The following is a 7188-nucleotide window of genomic DNA, read 5'->3' as shown; positions in this document are numbered from 1 at the left end:
GAAGATTTAGTTTCTGTAAGCCACACTTTCAATTTTCAAATGCCTCTTTAAAACACATGCAAAAGCAAGCACTTCATGGGGCTTTTTAACAATCTGAGCCTGCCAAATTATATATAAACGATACAAAGAATCCTACAAGTCCAGAAAGGGGGGGAAAAAAGGAGCCGCGCAGATCCCCCTGATAGAAAAATAGCACAGCCTCCTCTCCGGCTAGGATACAGACAGTAGGCAGAAAGGTAAGTTGCTTTCTCAAAATGCTCAAGCTACAGAGAGAGAAATCAAAAACCGATCCTACCCTGCTGGTTCAAGAGCGCCTTTCCAGAAATGTTCCATGGGTTTGTAGAGGTGAGGGCCGAGACAGTTAAGAAGGAAGGAAGGAAGGAATGTGCTCCAATGATCGAGTGGCTCGCTGTGTGATCAAGCCAGAGCCTGTGAGGATGTGTTTGTATGTGAAGTGGCAGGGACTCTCGGGAAGCCGCCAGTAGGCAGGGCACTTGGCAGCCCCTCCCGGCAGACGCGGCAGCTGGGCTTCTGCGCTGGATGAATGGCAGTGGGAATCGGGAGTCGGGGAGACTTGCTGTCTGCTGAGAGACAGCAGAAGCACAGCTAGAGGCAGCGGCAGCGGCTGCGTTCCTAGAAGAAACTCCAGCTCCCTTTGCTCCCTACCTGTGGAGCCAGAAGTGTCCCGTGCTTTCTGCTATAGATAGAACAGGGCTGACAGTAAATCACAGGTTCACAGCTAAACTCGAATGGCCGTCAAAGTGTGTAGAGCTCGAGTTTACAAACTCTGCCAGGGGAGGAGGGTCTCCCTAAATAACGTGATTTAACAAGAAAAGCCTTCTGGAATACGTTTGGATCAAACGCTCTAGCCCCACTTCACCTCTGAGTGAGATGCTCAACGGCCACCCTACCAGTGGCATAAGGAGGGTCAGACTTTGCAATAAATATTTTGGCATTCCAGGGATACATTTCCAACTGAAATGCTATACTCCCCCACCTCATTAACCAAACCCACGACCCTCTCCGCCCAGAGCCCATTGACTGTTGTCCATAAACACATACCCCCAAAAGATATTTTCATCTGAGAGCTGGGAGTATAAAGCAGCTTGGCTTTAAACTGATCTCAAGTTCCCAGTCATTCAGGCATTGGTTGTAGACAGAGGTCTCTTCCAGCGGTGCTTGCGCCTGGATGCACCTGGTTATCAGTTCATCTCTCCCCCACAGCACAACGCAGAGGAATGAGGTGCCCTGCCTAAGGTCCTCAACCTGGCTCCCAGGACACAGGAGGCCTGGTGAAGCCTTTGTTGCCAGATGTTAGTCACCACCTTAGGTATTAGGTGACTCTAATCACAATGCCAGGAGTGGCCAGTCTCTGGCCCTAGGACCCCAGGCTGTTACTGGGAGATTTATGAGTGGCACCTGAGCCAGTACAAAGAAAGCGATAGAAAAAAGACTAAAGATAACTGCGCATTGTTTTTGTTTGTTTGTTTGTTTTTGGCAAGACTAAAGGTTATAATATCAGAACACAGCCCCCTCAACAATCTACAATGGCCATAAATACCTAATATAAATACATATTGAGAGGAGTGGTGTACACAACATGCACTCGCTTAGCATATGGGAAGGCCCGGATTCGAGTTCTGGTACTGCACAGAGAAACAATCAAGTAGGCATCACCAAGAATGGTTGTTAACCCTTTGTTGGAGATACGGTTGACTCCTGGTGCCAGTGGTATCTTTTGTAGGTCAACCATGGCCACCCATTTTCCAAGTCAGTCCAAAACAAGAGTGTGCAAGAAAGGAGGGAGAAAGAGTAGAAGACAAGAGAGCCAAGGAAAGTTGGAATGGAAAAGAGAAACGTGGGGTGGAGGCCTATGAGGAAAAGGTAGGGTGGGAAGGCAGCTATCATCTCAGGGACTTCGGCTGTGAAGAAGGCTATAATTCCGGTTAGCCTGAGATAGCCCAAGAAAGACAGTTTTGGCATAGCATTCAGGCTCCCATGACCAGGGGTTGTGGGGAAAACATGGCTCATCGTGCTGATTGTCCTGTGGTGCTCTAGCCACCAATTTCCTCCTGGATTTTCCTTTCTCTCTTCTCTCTTGACTCCCACACTGAGCACATTCGACTGCTGTGGCCTCCTGGCATGCCCAGGTGAAGACGAGAACATGGGTTTGTCTCACGCTGCTTCCTCTAGGGCCTGACACTCTTTTGTTGTCTATAGCCAGCCAAGAATCAAAACCTGAGCTTATAGCTTTGTACTCTCTCCCTTCCCAGTGCTTCCCCGGCCTCTTTCAACTGCCTCTCGCTGCACCCATCCAAGGAGCCTTCCAGGCACCCCTCCTCCTGTTTATTTCCTCCCCCGACCTCTGCCCTCTTCCCACCACCGATTTCTCTTCCTGACTTTGCATTGCTGCAGGTTCTACCTTGTCCAAGCTCCATCGTCATCCCAAACCCCAGCTTCCCTAAGAGCCAAGGCCTTCCTCTCTCGCAGACCTGCCCTTTCTAGTTTATCACCTCCAACAGGCAGCCTGGGCTTCAGGCAAATGGAACCCCGTGTTCCAAAGACCCCCAAAGCCTGTCTTCTTTTTTCTTAGACTATCCACTTCCCTTACTTGGTAGAAAACACATGTGCCTTCTTGGGGTTTGGCCTAAGCAGCACCTTATCCTCACGGTCATCCCCCGAGCGCTCCCTCCTCAGGGTGTCTGTTGTTCTCAGCCATTTATCATCTTCCTCCCTGAACTGAAGTCATTTTTATCACCTCATCCCGCTGAGGAGAAACTCAAGCGCAAGGTCCGCCTCTGAGAACTTGAATCCGTAGCATCCTGTCTGGTCATTGTTAGGTCACCAAATATGGGCTAATTTCCTTTCTTGATACTTCAAATGACAAAATGATATCCCATCTGTCCAAATGACCATCGCTGAAAACTGACTTCCCACGTGATCATGGCCATCCAGTACTTTGCCAGCTGCGTTTTTTTTTTTTCTGGGATGCTATCTTCCTACCGCCACAGCAACTGGAGCCATAAAATCCAACTTCAAAACTCATCCAATCTCGACACATAACTGGCAACGCTTGGCCGCATGATTCACCAGAGAGCGTTTCATTTTAGTTCTTAACCAGGCAGGATAAGGACCAGACACTGCTTCCTCTCCAGCCACACAGAAGACTTTTTACATTTACAAAACCATTGTCCCTCTACAAAAACATGGGAGAAGTAGAATGAGGATGTAGTCGCATCATAGCTTGTATTACTAGCGTGGTTACTGCACTGAGATGGGAAGTTTATCTCTGCTCAGATTGAACATTACCCTGATTATAAATGGTGAGTGTGAGTATGTGTGTGTGTTCGTCCTTTCCTTCCCTTTTGGCTTCTATTTTCTCTCTTTTCTTTTTAAGACAAAGTCTCAGTCTGAAGCCCAGGCTATCCCGGAACTCACTGTGTAGCCCAGGATGGCTCTACACCCATGATGATCCTCCTGATGCAGCCTCCAAAGCACTGAAATCACAGAAGTGAGTGAACATGCCAGCAAAGAACATGTTTTTGAGTCCTGATTTGATACAGTTTTCCTCTAAGCCGAAGTATAATGAGTTCCCTTCTCAAGGGCTCCTCCTTTTAAAGATAGTTTGGGCATTGCTTCTCTTTTAGTTGACTCCCAGATTTTGACCTTAGAGTTTTGTTTTGGAAGCCAACTCCATACACAATATAATGGGCATATGTTAAGTATGCAGGCTGACAAATATGGATAGATTTTACCATTAAAAACCATGTCATTCAAAGTATGAACATTTGACTATTCCAATCAACCCAGAGAATTCCTTCACACCTATTGTAATCAATCCCCACCTACAAGCTGCTTTGTTGCCATACATGATTCATTTTTTACCCAACCCAGGTGATCACTTACAAGTTGTGACCCCATTTCCAAATAACAGTGCACCCATCCAGATACTAGGCTTTCAGCATCTGCTTCCCCTAGCAACAGGATGTAGAGTTGTTATTTCCTCAGTCAAAGTCTGCCGCCTGTGGTGGGACCCCCTGGAAGCCCCTGGATTTTACTAAGATTTTCTCATCCAAAGGCCTTTTCCGAATAGTAGACTATAGGGGCATATTATTTGCCTTTTGATAAATAAATCCTGTCTGAAGACCAGAGGCAAAGCTAAAGCCACTAGAGATCGGGCAACAGTGACATACACTTCTGACCCCAGCACTCAGGAGGCAGAGGCAGGTGGATCTCCAGGAGTTCAAGGCCACCCTGGGCTACACAAGATCAACGCAGAAACAAATCCAGGTGGTGGTGGCTCACACCTTTATCCCAGTCCTAGGGAGTCACACGCCTTTAATCCCAGCACTAGAGGAAATATAAAATGAGAGGAGAGAGAGGCTTAGTCTGCATAGTTGGTGGTCGCCCAGCCTTGATAGTGGTAAGCCTTCTCTAGTAGCTTAATTGTTTTGCCTCTCTGATCTTCGGGTTGAACCCCAATATCTGACTCTGTGTTTTTATTACTCATGCTACATTAGACTTTGAAGGTGCTGCAATGTTAAGCTTGGAACCTGCAAGGATGCACAGGAACCAGAAGGCAATGCGAAGCCTTATCATTCCACTCTATAGCCAATACAAAGAAAGTATATTTGTACGCCAGTAGCTCAACCAAAGTCCTCTCATAAGCTGAAACTTCAGATCTACTCTGTCTTCCTGATGGTGGCTTGAAGATAATTCCAATTCTTGGCTGCCAAGCATAACGGCTACTCTTTATTACAGATCAGTGAGTGATTGGGAGGTAATGCTCAGCTTAAGAGAATTCAGTCTCTTTCATCTTACATTTCCTTGGAAATTTTATTTTTTCCAAATAACTTACAAAGTTTTATACTATTTATTTATATCGCACACGGTAAAAGGTAATTCAGAAAGGGCTTTCGTGGCAAATGCTGTAACACATGAACTGCAATTATCCCAGTTATTGTCACACAGTGTCCTTCTGTTTACTCGAGGAATCACATTGTCAGCTTAGGGTGCTATTCCTTTGTGTGGTGCAATAGCCAATGGCTAAATACACTTAAATTCAGATAGACTTATCTACAGTTAGGAGACTTGCACACACACACACGAACACACACACACACACACACACACACACCAAATAATTGGCCAAGAACTGTCTCCAATTTCAGAGCCAAGCCCATCAAAGGGTAAGAAGAAAAGCCAAGCAGAACATTTGAGTTCTGAACCTTTGTCTAAGCCTTCCCTTGTATTTAGTCACAGCCAAGGCTGCCTCCCATTCTCCCTGAGCACCCAGGACTGTCATCCTAGCTAGCAGGTTCCCCTCTTCTCTCCCGCCCCCGCCCCCGAGGTACCATCACACTGTACTGAGGGGTAGCGTGTCTGTAACCACGCCAAAGGATGACTCATTCATTCAGCTCACTGAAGCAATATTGATTACTCTATTTACCAAGCAACTCTGAGCTGTCCGGTACTATCTTAGTCAGCTTAGACTGCCATCAGAAAACATCACAGACAGGAACTCAAACAGCAGGCATTTCCTTTCTTCTTGTTAGGAAAACTGAAATCTGAGAGCGGGGCCCTCTTCCTAACCCACAGGTAGCTCGGCTTCTCCGTGTGGCTGGCTCATCACAGAGTGAGGACAAGAGAGGAAGAATGAGCAAGAGGTGGTACTTCTTCTCGATCAGACTCGATGAGACACACAACTTCACTCCCTCGTCCCTAACTGCCTCCTCAGGTTCCTGTGTGGAGAGAGAGCCATGAAGTGGATAAGGATTCAAACTATGAGTTCGGAGGAGGCACGATTCAGTCAACATCAGTATCCAAAAACAAACTAAGCAAAAGTTTCTGCCCTCCAGGCTACCAGAAGTTTAAGGGTTTTTCCTATCACCTCTTTTATTTAGTAGTTTTCTTTTCCTGCTCCTTCCTCTTTTTCTGCTGTGCATACGTACATGTTATTGTGTATGCATGCACTAGCCCGAGTGAGGAAAATGGAAGCAGAAGCCAGAGGTAGACATTGAATGTTGTCCTCCATCACTCTCCACCTTAGTTTCTGAGGCAGGACCTCTCCCTGAGCCCAGAAATTCCAATTAGACCAGACTAGCTGGCCCAGGGATGCCTCTGTCTCTGCATTCCCAGAAACAGGATTAAAGGCATATCGCTGACCTAATCTTTACATGGGTATTAGGGATCAAACCTCTTAATTTGCACGGCAAACCCTTTATTGACTGTACCATCTTCCTAGCCTTCCCTTGAATTTACTTCTGCTTATGTCCCTCTGCACAGAAGCCCTCCTGACACCGCTTCTTGGTGTGCCTGTCTTGAGAGGCTGGTATTGCTCAGCATTTAGTTCCTGTGCCCTCCACCCCTCTCCACCCTCTTTCTCTTGAACCTCAACAGCAGCTCCCAAAAGTTAACTTTTATGTGTACTCTGAAGACCTCAGAATAGAAACTCTCTCCCCAAAATCTCCATCCGAAAGCCCCCTTCCCAGATTGCAAACTTTTATCCACTGGTTCAGTCTACAGATACTTATTAAGCACCTGTTGTATACTCACCATTTAATGTTCAACTTCTTCATGACCAATTTATCTTTTCCCAAGACCTGTTCTTCCTCTTTTTCCTATCTTTGTGGATAGCACTTCATACACATCACTGGACAAGCCCAGAGGACTCGGCCCTCTCTAATCTGGTTCTCTTCCTCAGTTTTGTGTCGGGTCTAGAACAAACTTTCATTTCCAGCTCCTCAATCTCTTTGGAGTCTGCCCTCCGTCCTCACACTCCGTATAATTCCCATGTCACTGTCTTCTCATCAAGGTCACCACCTCTACTTCTTTGTCTTCCTTCCCCATCCCCTGACCTGGAGAAAGAGCAGTCTGTCTCATAAGCAGAAGAACTTGGTTATCAAAACTCACCCCGTGCCATCTTCCCTCTCTCCTGGGCCTCTTTTTTCTTCAGGCAGATGGGAAATTCCATAGCGTGCAAACGCTTGCTCTGGGTTGAGCATTCCCATCGGCAGGTTGTTCTAAATAGAATCTTTGCAGCAAATCACTTTACTGTCTGTCCCTCAGGTTCTGCCACCAAGAAGCCTGCCTTGATTTCCTCTTGGGTGCTTTTACAAATGCCCATATCTCCCTGGTCATTGTCTGTCTCTGCCACTTTGGGAGACTATCACAGACCATGTAATGATT

This window comes from Microtus oregoni, unplaced genomic scaffold, assembly GCF_018167655.1.
Source record: "Microtus oregoni isolate MIOR12 unplaced genomic scaffold, Mior012 000033F_ref0000390, whole genome shotgun sequence".
Classification (NCBI taxonomy): Eukaryota; Metazoa; Chordata; class Mammalia; order Rodentia; family Cricetidae; genus Microtus; species Microtus oregoni.
Note: the sequence above shows the minus strand (reverse complement) of the source record.